Source organism: Athene noctua, chromosome Z (genome assembly GCF_965140245.1).
Source record: "Athene noctua chromosome Z, bAthNoc1.hap1.1, whole genome shotgun sequence".
NCBI lineage: Eukaryota > Metazoa > Chordata > Aves > Strigiformes > Strigidae > Athene > Athene noctua.
In genome coordinates this window covers 566,522-587,847 of record NC_134077.1, presented here as the reverse complement: position 1 = coordinate 587,847, position 21,326 = coordinate 566,522, and the positions used below count along the sequence as shown (strand labels likewise).

At 49.7% G+C, this 21,326-nt stretch overlaps 1 protein-coding gene across 3 annotated transcripts in view; it reads left to right on the top strand.

Moving 5' to 3' along the window:
• NEDD4L (NEDD4 like E3 ubiquitin protein ligase) overlaps positions 1 to 21,326 on the top strand; it is a 163,559-nt gene that overhangs the window by 12,524 nt on the left and 129,709 nt on the right. Inside the window, exon 1 of one of the 3 annotated variants that reach the window (XM_074931314.1) lies at positions 19,152 to 19,187. The exons of the other annotated variants lie outside the window; for them this stretch is intronic. The gene's annotated coding sequence lies outside the window, so the exon portion shown is untranslated. Of the gene's footprint in view, positions 1 to 19,151; positions 19,188 to 21,326 lie in introns of those variants that run through there. 3 annotated transcript variants of the gene reach the window in all.

The following is a 21,326-nucleotide window of genomic DNA, read 5'->3' as shown; positions in this document are numbered from 1 at the left end:
TCTTTCTGGCTGTGACCACAACCGGCTGTTTAACTACCAGTCCTCTTTGCTGTGTCATTGTCACTTCACTGGAGTCCTGATGAGTAAGAGCCACAGGCATACTTTGTGCAGCAGGCTTTTTTCAGCTCCTCAAAGCAATACGCTCTGTTGACTTCCTGCGGTGCTACCTTTAGTAAGCCCATAATGTTTTACCCGCTGTTGTGTCTGTTTGTGCATCTGTTCCTCGGTTGGCAGGACTGCTCTGCGCTGGGGCGGGGGCTTCTGAAGGCCCAAGTGGAGGGAGCCCCGAGCCAGCTGGTCTGCAGTCAGTGTTGGCCCTCTGGGAGCAGGAGCTTTGGCTAGAGATGTCCCTCCCAGTCCAAATTATTCAGTGATGCTCAGGTCTCTGGGGCTGCTGAAGTACTCTAACAGATGTATGGTTTTTCAGAGCATGTTTTTTCCACTTTTCAGAGTTCATTTTATTCTAGATTCACGTTGTGTGCCTTGTTTTATCCTACTGATTAGGAGGCAGCCTTGGGCCGACTAACCAATTGTTTATTTTTCTGAGTGCTTTTCTGACAGAACAGCTGTCAAAGCCCTGTTTAAAAAGGCACCTCCTTTGCCCAGTGACCATTTGCTCAAGGAATCAGTGGAGACTTTTGTTTGATTTGTTGGGCTTCCCCGTCTAGCTGGCTGTTTACCCACACAAGCCAGCTGGCGAGCTCTGGTGGCTGTGGTGACTCAGGTAGTGCTGCCACAGCCCCTGGGAGTGGGCACAACCAGCCCACCAGTGAGGGAGGGCTGGAGCTCTGGAAACCAGACAGAAACATGGGGGCCAGCAGAATTTCAAAACAGCATTTAATAGAAATAATGGGCAGCTAACTGAAATGAATCTCTGAGGTTTTTTTAAGGTAACAGTAGATGCATTTTTGAATTTTTACGTTGTTACAAAGGGGATTATCCTGGTGGTGCTGTCCTGTTGGCCTTTTTTATCCAGGAGAGATTCTCATTCTGTGGTCTAACTAGCATCATAAAGGAGCTCTGTTGTTTTTCTCCCCTCATTTGAGGATGTGATTTGGTTTATACCTAGCTCAGCTTAAGGCCTGCCTGTGCTTGCGAGGGTGGCGGCTGTGCTTTCCCTGAACCCCAGGAAGGGCAGAGGTGGGTGCAGCAAGGGCAGTCCAGTGGTCAGGTCTTGCTTTTGTCGTCGTTTCTATTGTTTGAAAGTCAAACATTGTAAACCCGGCCAGCACTGGGTGTGGATTACCTGCAAGGTCACCTGTGTGCTTAGTGCAGGGTCCTGGGGGAGCCCCTTTTGGAAGCCACTGATCCTTCCGAAGCGTGAACCATCAGTGAAGTTCGTGGCTAATGTATTTTCAGGTCTTGTGGAGATCTTCTGGTTATCATGTGCCTTGTGTCACTTTTTTTCCTTAGAATATTGTCTGAAATTTGGGTTGGAACTGGTGCATATTTTAAAGCATTGCAGTCATGACTCCAGTTACTGTTTTGATTGACGTTGTTACAGAAATGCCTCCAACACTTGCTTGACTTGATTTAGCAAAAACTTGTGTTCTCTCATCCTGCTGATGCTATGAATATTTACCTTTAATCTGTTGTGCTACTGTCATGGAGTCTGATTTTATTTTAAGTCTGGTCAGTTCTGTTCTGAACTACTCATGACTGCATTTGTTTTTCTTCGTTTCACTCCAGCGAGAGGCAATTGGACGTATTGGACGTAATTCAGTGCCGTAACCGTAACCCGTGCCGGTGTGTTCTGCGCCGCACAGTGGGCAGCCAGCGGGCCCTGTGTCCTCGCTCGCCTGTGCCCAGCGAGGGCGGCTTCTTCCAAATCCCTAAAACTTGCCCAGGAAGCAAAGCCGTTGACCCGTGTAGAGGGAGCTCTCAGGTGAGCGGAGCGATGCCTGCCACAGCTCTGGCTGGTGAGGGACGGCGTTAAGCGCGGCGAGCACCTTTGGTTTGTTGGCAGCCTGGGCTCTGTGTCCAGCGCCAGGGCTGCGGCGTCTGGAGAACGAGATGAGGCTCCCGCAGGCGCTGTAGCTGCAGCCTGGAACACACGTGCTGGTGGTGCTTGATACCGCAGGAATGCGCTGCTGAAGCACCGTGTGTCATTGCCTGCGTTGCTGTGGAAACCTGCGTTTCCCACCGGCGGGTTTGGGCGGTTTAACACCCGGCACCCTGATGTTTATCGGGGGTCGGCAGCCTTGCACCCGACGCCCCGCAGCCCGGGATCGCGCCCCGGGGCCGGCGGCTGTCCGGGCTGTTGTGCCGCAGGTGCCCGGCGCCAGGCCGGCGCTGCGGGAGCTCCCACCCGCGGTCGCTCCCGTCAGGAGGGCGGGTGGTCTGCAGGGGTGTCCTGGGCTGGCTCGGCTTTCTGGGGGGCCTCTGCTGGCCCCTCTCGCGGGGGGCAGGCCGGTCCCCCGTCCCTCGGCCCGTGGCGGCAGCAGCCCCGCTGCCGCTGGTGAGGACGGATGGCGTGGGGAGGAGCCGCCTGGGAGGATCCCGTGCTCTGTCTTGTTGTGGTCCCTGTAGGTGGGATATCCCTGGAAACCCGGGGCCTCTGTGTGGAAAAAGCCATCCGCAGCTCGTATCAGGACTGCCTGAATTTTTCTTGCCCTGGCATTTGCTGAAGTCATGCGTTTGCCTAGCAGCAGCCTTCTGCATTTTGAGACCCTTTCTGTCTCTCTTCCAGCCAGATGTCATGGTCTCGTTTGTGTTACCTGTGCAACTCTTCTGCTCCACGTCACTGGGGATGGGTGTTAAATGCAGAGTTAGGAACGGGGGCTTGAGGAGTAGGTGTACCTGGTCTGCACGGGCGTGTGCAGTTCTTGACCTTTGGAGTTCACACCTGGTCTCTGGTGCAATCTGTGCTTATTCCATCTCCTTAGATAGTCAGGGATATTCATCAGGCCTCTCGGAAGAGGTTGTAGCCCTTCTCTGCTGCTGAACTGGCCATTAATGTCGTGCAAGTCCTTAGTCTTATGTCTCTTAGGCTGAAACATACTTGTTGTCACTTTACATTCACACACAATGGAGAGAAGTGGTTGTTGGTAAATGGAGGCAGAGAAAGTTTTTTCTCAAGGAGAGGTTCCACTGCCCCATTCCATAAATGTTTTCAATACCTGAAAGGTGCATTAAAGGCAGGAGATATGTGAGAGCACAGGACAGAGGGTGTATTGGTTTTACTGTTATCTTTCACAGTTTTCTGACCTCACTCGTAGGTTTTAGGGAAGGCTGGATGAGGCAAGAACAGAATGGCCGTATCACTCTCTGAGAACTGAAGCTGTTGTGAGGAGATAGCACTTCACCGCTTCTGGGGGCGGAAACATGTAGGTATTCCCATCCGCAGACAGTAGCAAGTTTAGTAGTAGGCTTTGCACGCCAGTGAAACTCTGCTGCATTGGCCGACACTCTTAAAGAATATTAAATAAAAATTACCCTCTGGCATTCAAGCAGTGACATGGGAAAGACTACTCATGAGATTCTTCATTTATTGCAGCTGATTTACAAGTCAGTGGTAGTTCTGCCGGGCTGCTGCTGGGATGGAGTATGGTCTAGTTGGAAAATTACTGAGCTAAAAGCAGCCATGCTTCTTCCTCTGAGATGATCAAAATGAAACAAGACAAAGTTGTTGCAAAAGGTTGAAGGCTTCGTGATTAATGTTAATTTCTTGCTCTCATTACTGTGTTGCATCTTTGGCAAGCTACCTATTGTGCTGTGACTTTTTTCTGGTTTAGTCATCTTCCCATTCCTTGGCAGTTGCTCGTTACATGGGAGGATCTTGTACTTTTCCTCTAGCACTGTTTTCCCCAGCCTCCTCGTTCTGTCATTCCCTGCAGCATCACTCGGAGTTCACCAGTTTGACTAGGTACCGAAGTTTTGTGGTGGTTTTTTTTTTTAGCTTGCTATGAAAATGCTTAGGAAGAGAGAATAAAAACCTCTGAACGATACCCGCTTCATAGAGCTGTTACTCGGCAGTCTGTGTCTCTAGGCCGGTGACTCCCAGGTTTCCCCTGGAGGCGAAGCCTCCCTTGAGGACACGTGCTGTGGTTTGTGCCCCAGGAGCTACTGCCTTTTCCCTGCCCAGGGCTGGGACTTGCCTGGTGCCTCCACAGCCTGTGGTGGCCAGCACGCCCACGTTCAGCAGAGGGATAGTCCTGTGCGCAAGGCTGATTCCCTGGGTCAGGAATTACTGCTGTGGGCCCGAGAGCCACCACCGGAGGGGATGGATGGCTCTGTGTCGCCGCACCTCCTCCTCCCCCTGGGTTCCCGACGCACCGCGGGACCGAGGGCGGCGCGGCTGTGAACTGTTCACAAAGCACGGGTTTATGCTGTATTCACCAAACCTTTCAAACCATTTTCTTCCCCCTCTGTGTACAGTAAGAATTTGTATACTACAGCTTCCCACCAAGAAGCAGAAGGACAAGTTATGGCAGTGTAGGGTCACACCGAATTGATGAATCTGACTTGACCCCCTCCCTGCCATCGGCCATAGCGACCAAGAGCAGCAGACCTGGTCAGGTCAGTGGGCAGGAAATGAATCGCTCCTGCTGGGCCGGTGTTCCGTCCAGTCGACCTGCTACCAGACTTACTCTGTGTCTGTAGGAGTGGTGGGTCAGATGCAAGGAAAGTGTTGAGAGCGGGTGGAGGTGCAGGGGAGGGGACGGGTGCCCTCCGCAGGTAGTTGCAGTCAGGCTTGATCCAGTAGGTACAGTTTGGTCACTCAGAGTCCACGGTGTCTGAGTCCTTTTTTCTGTCTTTGATGTGTTAAAGCTTCCTTTTCGCTTGTAAGTTGTTGCTATCTATGTAGGTTAGCTTAGGGGCTGAAAGTCTGTTTGATCTCTTGGGAAAAGAATATTGTGCTTCAGTCGCTTTCATTTTAGAAGACCCAGTCCCTCTGTATTGCTTTAGCAGATTCATCCATGGGACGACTCTGGGAGTGAACACAATGGGTAAAATGCTGAGTCTTTTCTCGTTCTCAGGGTTCGATTTGTCCTTTGAAATGTTATCTGCAAAGCACAACGTCAACTACATTCCTTCGTGCTGCTTTGGGGGGGGTTGATGAAAAAGCCAGAAGTTTGACAGAATGCTCAGGTACTTTCCTTAACTGAACTTCTTGGAGATGGAGGTGCCTGTTGTTTACTGGAGCCCTCACTTGCAGAGCAAGTGCTTTGACGTGAGTGCTCGGCACTCGCTGGCGTCCCCTGCGGAACGTGGGAGGGGAGCCCAGAGGCTTTGCTTTAGTGGTGTGGTTTGTGTGTGCTGGGCTGGTTCTCCCTAAACCCGCTATCTGAGCCCGCAGGAATGCTGTTGCTTTGGAGACCACGTCTGTTGTCTGGGTGGTATTCAGCAGGGAGCGGGAAGTTACCTGGATTGTATCACCGTTCTGGGAAGTTCAGGTTTTCCCTTTTTGCACCAAACTTTCTGCTTGCCAAATAAATGTCAGCACAGCCCCCCTCGTTCTTGTGTCTGGTGATTTAACACAGTCTGTCTGAAGCCTTGACAAACAGAAGAGCTTACCTTGGCGTTACGCACCAGCGCTTTGGGGTTCCTTTGGGGAGAGAAGAGATAAGGAAGGGATGGTTCTGTTTTGTTTGCCTCCTGACCCTGCTGGTGCCTGTCAGCTTCACTTGACTTTTTTTGCTGACTGATCTAGCACTTTTCTCAGTGTCATAAGTTCCTTACCAGCAGTTTCATTTGCTGGAGCTGCTACCTCATCTGGGCGGATTTTGCTATATCCAGTACAAGCAACTGCCATATGAAATTGTGTATAGGCCAAATAGCATCACATAAAGCACCTGAGGCTATATATAGTGTGAAACTCCAGCATACACAGAAGCAGTAGCCTGTTAAAGGGGGCAGTTCTTTGTGCAGCTGGATTTTGGTATCTGCAGCAGCTCCTAGCTGCTTTTCTCCCTTCTCTGTGCAGTCACAGAAATCATTTAGAAGCAAAATCGGACTTTGTGTAGACGGCCTTGTTATTTCTGAAAGGGAACATAACTTCATTTAAACCTGCCTGGAGGAAACGGACTTTGTTCTTCAGACTTCTGTTAATCTGGGTTATCCTGAGAGCTTTTCGTCACTGTACTTCATTCACTGTAATATTAATTTGTTGTCTTGGAAAAAAAGAAATCCTGTCCTTGATTCTTGATGTTCTTGACGGAGCTCTCTAAAAGTAGAAGACTTTGTGGTGTCAGCAGCACATCCTGCACAGACAGCTGTGTTAGATCCCCACGCTGCTTCACTGGGGGCTTCTGCTGTTCCAGGGACAGATGTTGTGTTACGCCTCAGGACTAGGCTCAAAATCAATCTAAAACTCATGTCTAAAATGATGAGCTAAAATGTTAATAGTTATGTAAATGGCTTATGTTTGTAGTCACAGGCTGCTGAGCTAGATACAGCAAGGGTAACTATTATGAAACTCCGAATTTTGAAAACTTTATACCAGTTGTGTAACCCTGGGGCTGCAGCGCGCTGTGGTGAGGGAATTGCCGTTGTACCTGCTTGTGACCGACCCGCGCGGGTTGCTGGCGCCACAGAAGGTGCGGCAGAGGCTGTTGGGGACCCTCCTGGCTTGGGCGAGGCGCTTGGCGCTGCCGTGCCCTCTGCTCCCCTCCCTTTCTGCGTCCTCCAGGAACGTGCATCTGTGCTGCTCCGGCGTGCGGCCCTGCTCCCAGAGGATGAGTGACTGACCCTGTTGCAGATCTTCTGCAATACCTCCGTTCTGAATGGGGCTTTTGTTCGGATCCAGGATGCCTGGCAGAACACAGAGTCCAGCCTTTGTTTCGGATAATGAGCGCTGAATATTTTAATGAGTGTTTCTTAGTCTAGTCAGTGTCAAGTACCATTTTGGGAACAAGGGACTGAGCTAACCTCTGAGCTTTGTCCAGCAACAATCCATTTATTTACAGGATTGCACAAAGTCGTGAGGAGTTTTCTATGAGCAATTAATACAATTAAAACAAAAAACAACAAAGCAAACAACACACCAAACCTCACCCCCCAAAAGAAAAAGCCAAGAACCCAAACCCAAGCCTTCCACCCTCAATATCTGCAGAAATTACTTATATAAAACAAAGAAGTTCAGTATCACTGTATTTTATTTTTCCTTTTCTTTATATGAGTTTCTTCTTGTACAGTGTGAAAAAGATGAGCGTATTTCATGAAAGAAAAAAAAATGCCTTGGGTATTAACAGCATTTCCATGGTACAAATACAGCTGCCGGCGCGTTCTGGCTGCTCACCAGTCTGCACACCGAAAATAAAGGCTGCTAACCCAGACTAAAGATGATATGGACAAATGAATGCTGACACAGCTCTGCAGCTGGATAACTTAATCTCAAAAAAACCCACAGTAGAAAATTTAACTGTTAACAGGTATTTTGCCTCCAAGCAGTAGTAATGTGTTTTTTACCCAATCCTCTTGATTTGCAAGTGAGGAACTTGCTGAAATTGATTATTTGGGCTGACTGTGTATATTAACTCAGGTTGCTTTTGGCATTACTTAAATTTTAGTCTCCTGCATTGGTCGTGTTCTTGTTAATTTATTCTTAAACTACAGCTATTTTTCACAATACCTTTGGTTTTGTGCACGTGTTTGGCTGGACACAGCATACCCTCCTTGTATGGCAGTGGACACAGGAGAAGGAAACTGTGGACTCGCGTTGTGGGATTTGCTGTCCCTCCAGCCAGGGTCTGTGTTTGCTCACTGCTTAACTTCCCAGACCTCATCAGTCCAGGCCCCAGTTGGACACGGCAGTTTTCTCATTCTTTCAGGACACACCATAGTTTTCAACTGTGAGGGCTTGCTAGCCCTAGATATACATTTAAATGACAAATACTCTTTGCAAACAAAAAAAGTCAAATCTTTGTCCAAGGGCTGCTACGTTTCTTAAAGCAAGTAGGGAGGAAGGGAGGGAGAAGGAGGTGGGACACGGAGTGCACGTGTGTTGGAAAGGGCAAGAATACAACCGGCACCAGTCGTTTATGTGAGAGCGGGCCCCTGCCCCATCAGCTGGGCTTGGGCCCTGCTCTGTCCCCCCCTGATCGGGCAGAGACCGTAACCAGAGTGATTCACCCCCCCCAAACTAGAAATCCTTGGGGAGCAGAGCTTACAGTCGCGTTTGCCTTAAGGGGAAGAGAGGTACTGCTGGAGGATGTGACTTGATAATTTTTTTTTTTACAAAAGAAACTCGATCAAGGTGGAGAAGAGAGGCCAGAGGAGTGAACTGCAGGGCTGACTGACATTGGCACTCATTGAAATGTTAATGTGTTTGAAAGTTTCTTCACCGGGGAAGGCTGGAAACTTGCACAGTAACATTAATTATTAACTTCAGTTGAGAGCTGGAAGATCTTAATTTAATTTCTGGTTGGATAATAGGATGATTCATACAACAAAACAAATTGTGTCAGAAAATGGGGCCTTTCTCTAAAAAGTGACATTCCTGACTCCTGCTCTGAGCTGGTCTGCTGCAGTGGAGCTATGGCAATGGTTAAAAAAGGGACGAATAGGTGAGAAGTCCAGGCTGAACGCCCTTCAGCCATCAGGCCTCAGCGTCTGGGGCTCGCCATCAGGGTGGGCTGGGCCCCCAGCCCCGCTGGGGCCATGAGCCCCTCTCGCTGCACCACCGGGAAGCCGAGGCACGAGGGGGGGCCGTGACCTGTCACTAGGGCTGGGGTCAGAAGCCTCTGTCCCGAGGCTGCGGGCGCCCGTCTCGTGGGGACAGGAGGGTGCTGGCGCTGCTCAGACGTGGCTGAGGGGCCCTGCGGCGATGCCACGCGACAGCTCCTGGCTCTGCCAGAGGCCTCCCAGAGAGCAGAAACCTCTGTCGGGGCTGCCTTCCTCTCGGCACGCCTGTGTCTGGTAGGAATTTGGAGTTGATGGTGCTGCGTGTCTTCTTGCGGCTGTGTGTTAGAGAGTCTCCTGGTGCTGGGCGCTGCGGGCTGTGCCAGGCCCTCTGCAGGAGTTGCTGGCAGATGGGCCGGTGTGGGAAGGGGCGCCCAGGGACCCTCCTGCCCAGCCCCAGCCCTGCGCCAGGCAGCCAGAGCAGGTTGTGTGGGGCTGGCCCCCCTCCAGGGTCACCAGCCTCACTGGCGAGGGCTCCACAGCCTCTGGCCCCGGCCCAGTGCGGAACCACGCAGGGATGTGCAAAACGTGTCCCTTTGTTGAGGCGGGATTTCCCTTGCTTCAGCTGGTGGGCGCTCCCTGCCCCGGGCTGTGGCGGGGCTCTGGGCCATCTGAGCTACAGCCCCTGCGCCCTCTCTGCTCCAGTGGTTTCTGAGGTCCCGAAGTCATTGCAGCGTCACCAGCTCTTCCCCCTGGCAGAGCCGTGTCTCTGCCGCGCGTCCTGCGCCGAGCGGGTCTGCGTTGGGAGGGCCGGGACCGACGGGGAAGGCTGCGCTGGAGAAGGGCCCCGTCCTTCCCGGGGAAGGCGCCCGAGCCCCGCGCTGCCCCGCGTCACCCCGCAGGACGCCGCCAGGGCATCTCCTGGGCTTTGCTCCGACTGTCCTTCCGGCCACTGTGCAGCTCCTGCGGGTGCTGGCGTGGCGTGGGGTCGCGGGGTGAATTCCCAGTGCCCTCTATTGCCAGACAGACCTCTTTCATAATTTCTTACTCTGTGTTAGAGTTCTTATGAGTGTTTTATTTGACTGTGTTAATCATCAGGCTCCTGCAGTCTTTCTTCTCTCTCCACCCTAGAAAACAAATTATTTCCTTTCTGTTTTGGTAAAATATACAGTAATTAAAATAATTTTCTTTCAGGCAACACATGGACACGTGTGTATACAGATGTTTTACATTCACCTGATTTAGTATAATGCTTTCATTTAGCCAGGGAAATGTGGAGAATATCTGATATACTCCAGTCATAGAACACCAGAGAAATTGGTGAAGCTCTCCAGAATGCATGAATCCAGTTTCTGATCACATTTGGGGATTACAGCCTATATTTCATCCTTTTTACTTTTACAGTTTATCAGGCTTGCTATGAACCAAGTTTCAAACAAGGTCTTTTTGTAGTAAATGAATACACTGAGCACAGAAATTGTAGAATAAGGTTTAGTGCCAGTAATGTTTACTAATCTATCTAAAATTGCTTTCAGATATGTATTTTGGGTCTGTTAGCAGTGCATGTTGCTTTTTGACATATTTGCTTGGTTTTCCTCCACAGCTCAAATCGGGATGAATAGGAATACATCACACTATACCCACAATTTTCCATATTGTTAGTTAACCAGTAATCTTCTGTGGTACTGTTGTATTAGCACGGCTAAAGGTACCACTGCTGAATGCGTTGGGACGTATTGCAGTAAATGTAATCATTTAGCACGAATACTTGGTGATCGGAAGGTGTAGTTATTCACATTACAATCATACTTGACCTCTGGTTTGAATAGAGAAGACAAATGAAACTATTTTTAGAAAAAACAATGTAGTTTTCCTGCATTTTCCAGCAAAGGCCGTTTAAGAAATTCCTGGCCCGGTTCCTCAGCAGCCCCCTGGCCCTTCCCCAGGTGAGGAGCTGGTGGTGCAGCTCTGGGCCGCAGTTATCTGGGTTAGGAATGAGCTGCTGGTCACTGTTTATTGTTGGATTACATTTTTATTGAATGCATGTTCTGTCATTAAACAGTGCAGCCGCGATAAAGCTGACTGTTTATGGTCTAAAATCATTACATGTCTAACAAGAGTATAGATTGTGGTTACATAAACAGGCTTGTGTGATCAGTTGGCAACTAATTGGGCTACTGGAATGAACACGGCTAAACCTCCCCTATTTGATATGGATCTTCTCGTGTGTGTTTTGTATGCATAAGCGGCCTTTCAGAAATGCCAAAAAGTTTAGTAGGTATTTGAGATTTACCTGTCTTTTAAAAAAAAAAAAAAAAAAAGCTAAGGTGATAACCAGCACCATGCTTGTGAATGTACATTTTCTGTGCATAAACCAGTAAGATACCGGGTTTTTTAGTTATCCACAGCCGCTTCCTAGGCTTATCGCTAAGGAACTCTGAATATTAATTTGTGGCATGATAATAGTCAACGCTGACTTTTTCAGTCACAGCTGTCAAAGTCCTTGCAGTATAAAGAAAGAAGGTAAGAGTTTTCATACAATTAGCTTTAAACACATGGTGTGTAGACTGCTGCATGCACGGGAAGGAGTTGCTTCTCTGAAACATGGATATCTTGACACTTCATCTATCAGAGTATGTGTATGAAAACAGCAACTCAACAAAGTTTGTTAGCGAATGTGACAGTGGTTTAACAAGATTTGATGGCAAAGTACACTTGATGATTTGCTGGAGGGAGGGCAGGTCAGACAGGACTGTCAGAGACGCTCCCATTGAGTCACGAGGTTCAGAAAGGACCCCCCTGCGTTCTGAACCCCTTCTCGGAAGGGAGTTTAGATGCGGCTGGATCCAGACTTAGTCCCAGACTTGGACAGTGGTTTATGTCTGAAGGATTAGATGTGCACAATCAATCCTTCATACCACTTAGCATGCTAAAATTTTAAATCCTCTGAGTCACTTACCAAGAATCTGTTGCAGCAAGGGCTTTCTCAGCCTCGAGGAGTAACCTTGCGAGCGTCCCTGCTCACGGGGAGATGCTGGCGTGCGGCCTGCTGCCGTGCAGGAGAGCTCGGCGGGCCCCGGGCTGGCCACCATTTCTGGAGCGAGGTGTTTGGCTTAGGGCTGCACAGATGCTGCTCTCTGTCGGGGGGGCTGGAGTGGGCCGTTGCTGAGCGCCGTGGTTAGTGGGCACTGCTCAGGTTAGCCCTTGGCTATCCCCCGAGCCCACTGCGCCGCCACCGGTGGCTGTTGCTTGGGCAGGGTGAGGGCAGTAGAGGTCGGGGTGGGGCAGGGGGGCACGCTGCCCGCTTGCCTCTTGTCTGGTTTGCAGCAAAGCGGCTGGCAGCCTGGTGCTTGTGCCGTGTCGGAAGGATGTTCCCAAAGGCTGTTTTCAAGCCATGGTGAAATGGTAGAAGCTTTAAAGTTGCATTTTGAAGCATGTGAAATGGCAGGGATAAAATAGAGGTCGATGATGAGCATAATGTGAGTTAAAATGGCATCGTTTTCTTACGACGTTTGTTGGCTTGTTCTGCTTAGTTGTTGAATATTCCATTCTTCAGAACTTTTTAAACTAACTGGAGAGGCTCTTAAGGAAGATACTTGAAATACATTAATCTGAGCCTTAGTCCTCCTTTTCATGAAATGTCTGCATCTCCAGCACCGGTTATGACTCTAGGCTGAGTTTCTGAGGAACTGCTCTGGTACCATGCTCTTAAGTGAGGACGTTTAACCCCTTTCGGCCCGGAGCTGCCCGCCTCTCACCAGCCCATAGCCACATCTGCCTGGTGTTTTCAGTTGTGCCGCGTCCAGGGGTCGCTTGGCACGAGCCTGCGTAACGCCACGCGTGCCCCTGAGGGCAGGGCTCCTCGTTAGGTCAGCGCTGTTAATTGCTGGCCAGCGTGAGGAGCCGTGGTGGGGAAGCGGGTGGGGGTACCTGCTCCCCGGGTCGCCGCTGGCTGGCTCGAGCACGGCTCTGCGTGGAACGAGGCCTCTGAGCGCTGAGCTCTGCCCGGCGGCTCCCAGCAACGGGCTGCTGCTGCGGCGGGCACGGGCCGGGCCTTGAGCTGTACCTCCGGCTCAGGTCAAAGCTCTCCTGCTCCTGCAAGTATTTCAGAGTATCACTGATCAAACTAATATTGCTGGGGGTGTGGGGTGTGTGTGTGTGCATTGGCTCTATCAGGGTTGTGTCACCTTCACAGAAGTGTACGTGAGTTCAAGTTTTGTTCTACTGAACATCTTCCTCCTTTCCCAGAAAAGGAACGAGTCATTGTCAGAAATTGGATTGATTTCCTCAATGAGGGAAGAGCATCTTTCAGAGGTTCTCTTCTCATACAGCCATCCACTGTGAAAAACTATATTTAAGCCTGATCTTTGGAGCTGTTGAAATGCAGGATCATGATCTTAAGTCCCAGTGAATGTAAAAGGACCCCAAACCAGCAGCGTATCAAACCCATACACACCAAACCAAAACCTGCCTCTAACAAAATCGTAATGTCTTTTGTAAGCACATCAGTGATCTCCTCTCGACTGGTAAAACAACATTCCCCTTTCTGAACTGTTACTTTGTTGTTGTTGGGTTTGTCTTGCAAACAGTGTGTGAGTCTTAAGTCTGGTCGGATGCCAAAGGCAGTCAAAATTTTGGTCATGGAAAACAAGATACCCATGTGTAAGCACAGAGGTGTGTATAGTTCCTTGGATTTTTGTATATCTAATGACATATTCCTGTGTGCGTAGGAAATCACCCCCTGTCAGACAGAGAGTGGGTGAACATGTGTCTGCCCTGCCCTGCGAAAAGGCCATGAAACAGCCCTGAAACCACACTTGTCTGAGTTAGGGCTAGGACCTGATGGCCTGCGACGCTGCAGCGCTGCTCAGGGCATCCCCGCCTCGGCCCGGCCCTGCACACAGAGGGTGTGTGACACTCGTGCCAGCTGGCCTTATTTAAAATAGTCGTAAGATGCCCCAGGAGTTCGTGGGTACATCCCAAGGCAGTCGTTCCAGTGTACAATAGCTAATTACAAAAGAATCGTGCTAAGAGTTTGTGGGTTTTTTCTGGACGTAAACGCGGTGATGTTTGTGAAGCAGACCTTATTACCCTGTGGTTTTCCCTGGATGCTTTGCAATAAATTAATCTTGCTGCGTTCACCAGTCTGGTGAACTTCAGTGTGGTTTTGATTCTCGGAACAGCAGCAGTCGTAGTGGTGTGATGATACTGTGAATGTTCAGGCTCAGTTTCAACGACTGACAGTGGAGTGACTAGGAAGTCCTTCGGGCCCGGTGCCGTTCTGGGTGGTGCTGGAGGCTCTTTCAAAGGGCGAGGTGTAGCAGAGCGCAGCTCCAGCTGCCCCGTGAGCGTTCCTAGCTGCAGCGAGAGCTGCCGTTTTCCAGAACAGCTTCTGGCAGCCTGCTGGCAGCAGTTGCCCTTTGTCCAGCAGGGCAGCGTGTATCTCCTCGGAGCCCTGCACATGTCACTGCCTACAAATAAAACCTGAGCTTAATGTTTTCCTGTCTGCCTGTTTCTTAACCGCAGCAGTTGTAAACCTGTTCTCCTCCCTGCCTGATTCCTGACCACAACTGCTTTGAGGCTGTTTTTCTGGGGATTCTGCTTTTATCTGTTTCCAAATCATCTCTAACTTGTCATTTGTAGTATTATTATTATTTAAATCTGAAAACACTGCCTTCCCCTTTGTGTCCGGGTCCTGTTTGCTGTGCATCCACAAGCTTTGAGGTGGGGGTGGTACAAACTGGGAGGAGAGGTTGAAGCACCAGAGGGTTGTGCGGCCGTTCAGAGGGACCTGGGCAAGCTGGAGCCAGGGACTAGCAGGAGCCTCGCGGAGTTCAGCAACGGGCGCCGCGCACCCTGCACCTGGGCAGGGTGAGCCGAGCTCCGGGCCCGGGCAGGAGGGCAGCTCTGGAGAAGGTTCTCGCGGCCCGGTGGGCCGCGGGTTGGGAGCGAGCCAGGGAGGCGGCGGCGGGCGGCTGGGCTGCGCGAGGCCTGGCGGAGGCCGCTGGTAAATCCCCGGGGCTTTATCGGAACGGGCAGCCTGAAGTGCACGGACTCCTGCATCTGTGTGGCGTTTTGCATAGGAAAAACAGAGAGGATTGTATTAAGTATAATTCATGATTTTTCACTTTTAAAACAAGTTTGAATTTTAAGGGCCTGGTGGTTTTCATCGTGTCAAAAACCAGCACTTCAGGGTGTGTAGTGGGTTGCGTTTTTTTGAATAAAAATTAAACTGTATCAGAGGTTGGCTTAGCAAAAGGTAAATACCTCACTGTCCTGCTAGAAAAGACACTTTCAAAACAAGTCCGTTGTGCTCTTCTGTGACTTCTTACTGCAGGCTCTTAATTGGGAGTGTAGACCATGCTTTGTTATTGGGCAAAATTGTTAGACTTTCACTGGGGAATTGGATTTTTTTTGTGTTTCTCTTTTGACTAATAAGTTTTGAAGTACTACTGTCTTCTGTGTGCTGGAAAGTAATAGATCTGTCCAGACACTGACCCGAGGATAATGAATATCTGAAATTAAACCAGCTGGCCTTGTTTCCCTCTCTGACTGGCAAAGGTTTTGCGATGTCGGGGCCAGTGTAATGTAATCATCCTGCATGTGCAGACACCATTCCTTTATTCGAAGGTAGTTCGTTTTTGAAGGGCTGTTTTTGCACACCAGGATGTTAGATACTTGTTTAAATAAAAGCTTGAGGTTTTAACAAATCAGCTGAGTTTCTGTATCCCCTAAGGGAAAGAAAAGTAGTTACTGTCAGGTTTTTCCTTTGTGAATTTTCTGTTTAAACCTGTATTAAATTTTCAGTTTGGAAGCAGATGATCTCAGTGCTAGCTAGAACAGGGTTGGGTGGGTTGGTTTGGTTTTGGTTTTTGTTTTATTTGTTTGTTTGGGGTTTTTTCCTCTTTTTCCTTTAAAACTAAGTCCATATAGGAGAGTCACTTCCAGGTCACAGACTTCTACGAATGCACCAGTAACTCCTAGTCAAAGCTTTGTTCATATTTTTAACAGCAACACATAACAAACGCTTTTCCTGTTCTTTGCTACCGCCAAAGATTAAGTATTTCTCTTGGCTTGTCCAGGAAAAAGCAGTTTGAGGTTTTTTTCAGAAAGAGAATTTCCTGTACCATAAATTTATGACGTGTATGGATGATTCAGCAAACATACCCTCCTTTCTCATGCTACACTTTTTTCCTTTGACATACTTGCCACAGGATTTTGCTAAATTAAGCAGATAGGAGCGATGGTTGTGCTTTTTTTGGCAGACCTGTTGCTGTTGCAGGCTCCTCGGGGGTACTCCTCCGTGCAGTCTGAGTGACAGGAGTAGGTATTTAGACCAGTGTCTGCCTGCTCAGGTGGAGAGCCGAGTACCCCCGGGTCTGAGCCCAGAGCGAGGGGCAAGCAGCGAGCGGTCGCAGCCCCCTTGGTAGAGGTGCTGTCTCTGAGTGCTGGGGAGCGAGTCTCACGGAACTGACCTCGCTTGCTTTGATTGGCATGTGTCATCCTGTTGGATAGGAGGTTTTTTCTGTGCTGGCGCAGCTGGATCTAGAGGACATCTGTGCAGAGCCTGTGTGAGACTACTGGAGAGTTGAATGAATTAGGTTGTGCAGAAAACAACGTGTCGGTGAGATGAATTCCTGTAGTGAGTGATATAAATAGGTCTAAATGTTAAATAAGGAGAATAAAGTCCTGTGCAGTACAGCAAGTCCATTAATTTAAAGTTCTTTTGCATTCTCTTAGGTATTTCTACAGGCCACAGGTGACCTGGTTCAATGTGCTTGCTAAAATTGCTCACGTATATCTGGCTGCATGGAGTTCAACTGATTTTTATAAAAATAGATGGCGATTCACCTGGAATGCTTTTTTTAAAACCCGCAGTAAAAATATCCTGTAAGCAGATTTTTCATGAGGTCAGTACTGTGATCTGAGCCTGATTCTCAGCAGTGTCCTTTCCGTGTTGGACCGGGAGTCCCGAGGCCTGTCGCTGATGCGCGTGTGCCTTCGATCTCCACACGCTGCTCCTGAGAAGTTGTTTTTCACCTGATCGCTTCACTTCTGTGCGCTGTTTTGTCCACGTGCAAGAGCAGCATTGTGGTACCATCCCTCTAAGACAAACTGTGCCTTTCTGACATTTTGCCTGGCGGTTTTTTCCCCCAGCTGCATCAGTCTAGCCAAGGAAAACATGGATACAGTGCCTCTTCCTAGAAGTCTGAAGTCCTAGAAGTAGGACTTGAATCATTGTTGTAAAACATTCAATATATTTCTGTTGTATGAGATAACAGTTTGGAGAACTCTGTAGTTCTCTTAATGCTTACTGGTGTTTGCCTGATGTGGTTGTTCTGGTGTGTGTTAGTAAGATATTCAGGAAAACGTAATTCAATACATTTTGTAGCATTGTGGGGTAATCAGAGCCTTTTAAGCACAGCCTGACACAGCCTGTGGCTGCGCTTGGGGATCTTGGCTTTGTACAACCGTCCTGTGAACTTAAACCCAGCCCTTCAGCCTTGCCCGTTGCGGGGGGGGACTGTGTCCCCAGCGCTGCCTCCCCCTGCTCCGGCACACCCACCAGTACATGCTTGCGCTGGCATTCAAAAGAACTGGTCCCCTCGACTCGGGGCACCGCTGCGTGATGATGACAAGTCAGGTTTTGCTCAGCAGCAGAGTTCTGGCTTCCTCAGAACTCAGATCCGTGTCGGGTTTTGCTGCCATGTGATGCAGGACGTCCTCACCCCGTCCGGAGACGTGTCCCCGAGCCCCACGAGTGCCCCGTCCTGCCCACGGGCCGGCTGCACGAGGCCAGCAGGGCCCCCCTGTCCCAAACTGCACGGCATTCCGCCCTCCTGAAGCCACTCGCTTTGGTTGCTCTCATTTTGACATCTGCTTTAGACAAGATCATTTTTATTTTTTTTTTTTAAAAATATTGTGTCTGCAGTGAGGGTTGAGAATTCTGCAGGGAAGAAAAGGCACACTTTGTTTTAGTCTCAGACTTTGTGAGGGGAGATGTGGTTGACACTTGAAGGGAGGAGGGTCTGAGCTGGGTTCCCAGGTTGCTTGTGAGGAAGCAACCTGAAATGAGACTTTAATTTCCGTGCTTGAGCCAGGTGGTTGTAACGTAGTGACCTTTACTCTGAGTTTGTTCTCCTGTGGTGAACTTTGCAGAGAGTGGGGATGTCGTTCATACCCATAGTGCATGCTTTTGTTTTCATTGCAGAACTGAGATTTTATCAAAGGCTCTTTGCAAAATTGCCACTGAAAAATTCCAAGATTATTAAGATACCCCGGGAGTTATACTGAGACTTACGTTCTGTGGCCTTCAGAAGCTCCCTGTGATGTCCCCCGCAATGGAGCCGTCCCCTTTGGGTGCTGCTCTTCTCCCCGTGTCTCCAGAAGCCAAACCAGCTCCTTCCCACTCCAGCTGCCATGCTGCTGGGAGGCAGCGAGGATGGTGGTACCCCGCCGTGTGCCCTGACTCCTCGCTTGGCTCACGGCCTCTCTTCCAAGCTGCAGTCGCTGCTGTGTTGTTTTGCCTTCAAACGTGGGCAGGGATGTCAGTGTGGAAGTGGAGCGTTCCCGGGGCTGGGTGATGGTGGGAGAGGGTGAGCGCCGGGTGAGGGGGCCGCTCCCACTCCCAAGAGGCCGTGGGTCCCCCTGCACCCGCTGGGTGCCGGTGGGGCGTCCCGCTGCGGGTCCCCTCCTGGGTGGCCCTGGCGCCGTGTGACGCGGGGTGGGCGGCTGCGGTGGGCCCAGAGGGGGATTGCCTGGTGACCCTGTGAGTGCGGCTCCTCTCGCTCGGCCCTAATGGGGGGTGATTTAATCTAACCACAAATCGAAGTGAGAATCAGCATGACTCTTCTTCAGTCTAACTTGTCTTCTGCATTTTCAGTTGCTGAAAGGTTTAGGAGTAGCCTAACGTTGTTAGGCTGGCTCTAGAAAACAGTTCTACCCTTTTTTTAAAATACTCTATTTTATTTTGAAAATGCAAATTCTAGTTGATTTTTCACAATAATGGGGAGATTTAAGAGCAGTTCGTCTGGGTGACTGTGTTTTGATGAAGTCCAGCACACCAGGGGCTCTGTGTGTTTTTTCATTCAGGATAGCAGAAGCGTCAGCAGTTAAAGCATTGGGTTAAAGATTTCTTGTCTTTTCCATTCTGATGTGTTTTGTAACCAGAACGCAGAGTTAAAGATCTGTTGTCTTTTCCATTTTGGTATGTTTTGCAAACTTTCAGGTAAAATAAAAATAAGAGAGGAGGTGCTCAGGGGATGAAACGAGGCTCACAGAGTCTCTGTGCGCAGGTAACTTTCCGGTGCGATCTGGTTTCTCTCCTTCCAGTCAGTGGAAATTTACCTCGCCGATGCCTATCTTGGTTTGAAATCAAAAATGCCTCTACACAGAGAGAAGAAAAAAAAAAACCAACCCCAAAACAAAACCAACCCAACACTCCCCCGTCGCGGTTCAGCTTTCTTCAGGTGAAACCCTAGATCGCTGTCCTTTCCCCTCGTTGCCCTGGCGATGGCCATTTATTGCCTCCGTCAGCGGCGCTTTCGCCGGGGCAGCCGGGAGCGGCGGCGCTGCCTCGGGCCCGCGCTCGGGGCGGCCGGCGCCGGGCGGCTGGGCTCCCCGCGGTAAGTTGGGCTCCCGGTGCCTCCCGCATGGGTGCGGGCAGGGCCGCCCGCGCCTCGCTGCGCCTCGGGAAGGACCAGAGCGGACGTGTCCGTCCTGAGGGGTTTGGCTGCGGGATGGGTTCATACACCTGTTGCGAGGTAGCTGTGGAGGAACATGTCAAATGTTTAATCTTCTCTGCTCTGCGTGGCATCTGTTCAAATATTGGTTTCATCGATCCAAACGTTGCGCCTTTCACACTCATCTGCTCGTTTAAAAGAGCCAAGCTTCTAATTTTATACCCGTATCGATTGTTATTTCAGTGCTGTTCTCTATCGCCTACTCTAAATGCATCACGGGGTTTTCTGTCCTCTAGAAGTCGACATCTACAGCTTTCCTTCTGACGCTGACTGGGCACTGCTGTGCATTTCTTTTGACGTGTATTTAGAACATACAGATGCGTATTCCACAACTTTTCTGGGTTGGTTTTTATAGCACGCCCATTTTGGTTCAGCTGGTCTGGACTAAGCCACTGGTTCTGGATTATTCTCCGGAGGGACGAGGCTGAGGGGTGGCGTTACGTCCTCACCCGTGGGGAAGAAGCACACAGCTCAGGGCCCATGTTCTTTCCATGTTGCTGCCATAACTCTTCCCTAAAATAACTCTTAACTAAACTTCCCAGCTCCTGGGTTTTTTATTAATCCAAGGGCAGGAGGAATTTTTAATGTTTACTTTATGTGGAATGCTTTAATAGGCATTAGAAATGACTCTGCTTTTCAGAGCACTTGGAGGAAGTGAACGCGTTGCTTATTTAAAAGTGAGTTAAAAAACGTGGATCGTACACATAAATCTACATACAGAAGTCTCCTGAATCCGTAAATGCATCTGTATTCCCTTCCCTGTTTTCTGAGGTGAATTGGGGTTTGTTCATTGTTGGTCACGTATGGTTTTTGCTGCATGATTGGCTTTAAGTTTCATAGCTTGGTTCCACCTAAATTAGCTAAGCCTTCTGAAATGGCAATGTGAACTACAGATGAGAAAACACAACCTGTGTAAAGGTTATCCTTCAGCAGGGAAGAAACCTCTGTAACCTCTGACATTTTTCGGGGAGGCAAGAATACATAAACTTGATGTTAATCATTGGACAAAGCCGAAGCAAGCGTGAATGTGGTTAGCGGTGGAACTCCACATTAATACCTAACCGGGCACTTCACGGTGCCCCTGCTGCAGTGGGTGGGGTAGGTCAGGGTTGGAGGGGCGAGGACAGAGGGAGAGGAGCCGTAAATACCTTTGACAAGCGAGGCTTCATAAATGTGAGTATTTTACTGCTTCACCGCTAGCAGCCAGCCAGCAGCGGCCGTCCCGGTGTGCGCGCACCGCTTTGGGTTTCTAGCAGCAGTGTTGCAACCTTTTTTGTTCAAAGCCCTCTGAACAATGCAGCTCTGCATGCCCAGAGGTGTTCTGCGTTGGAGCTGAAGGAGCGGAGCGAGGGAGGAAGGCGATTTCGGGTCAGACCTGCGGTGGAGGAGCAGCACGGCCCGGCCCTGGCAGCCGCAGCTCGGAGGGACCAGGGAGCAGCAGCGCCTGGCGTCGCCGGGAGACCCTTCCAGGCAGGGCTCAAAACGATAGAAAAATTCCTCTGCGGGGTGAGATTAGCTGCTTTTTCAAACGGTGTATTTCAAAATGCAGCTTAGGGTGTGTGCTCTTCAAAATGAACAGTTTTCAGTGGAACACAAAAGTGCCAGAGTTAAGTGTCCATCTCGTCTAGTTTGCCATTTGTTGGTGGCTAACACTAGTTGTTTCAGGCAATGCAGGAATTGCAGAGGGTGGACACAGTGTCATCTTACCGCCGGATGAGTATTTCTCTTTGATATATATTTTCAGCTCTGAGCAGAACCAGAAGAGTGCCTTTTATATATCCACTTAGCAAGATTACAGAAGTGATTGAGAGGTGGATGCAGCAGATCAGTTGCTGCTGTTAACCGCTGTCAGTGTCGTACCCTTTAAATCATCTAAGCACCAGTTCTGTCATTGCTAACTACAAAAGAGGAAGCAATCCTGGTCAGAAGTTCCCGCCCGTGCTATCAGGGAAGTGGAGAGAGTAAAACATACCTTGTTGATTTCAAATATTCCCATATTTGTTCCGAATTTCAGTGCAGACG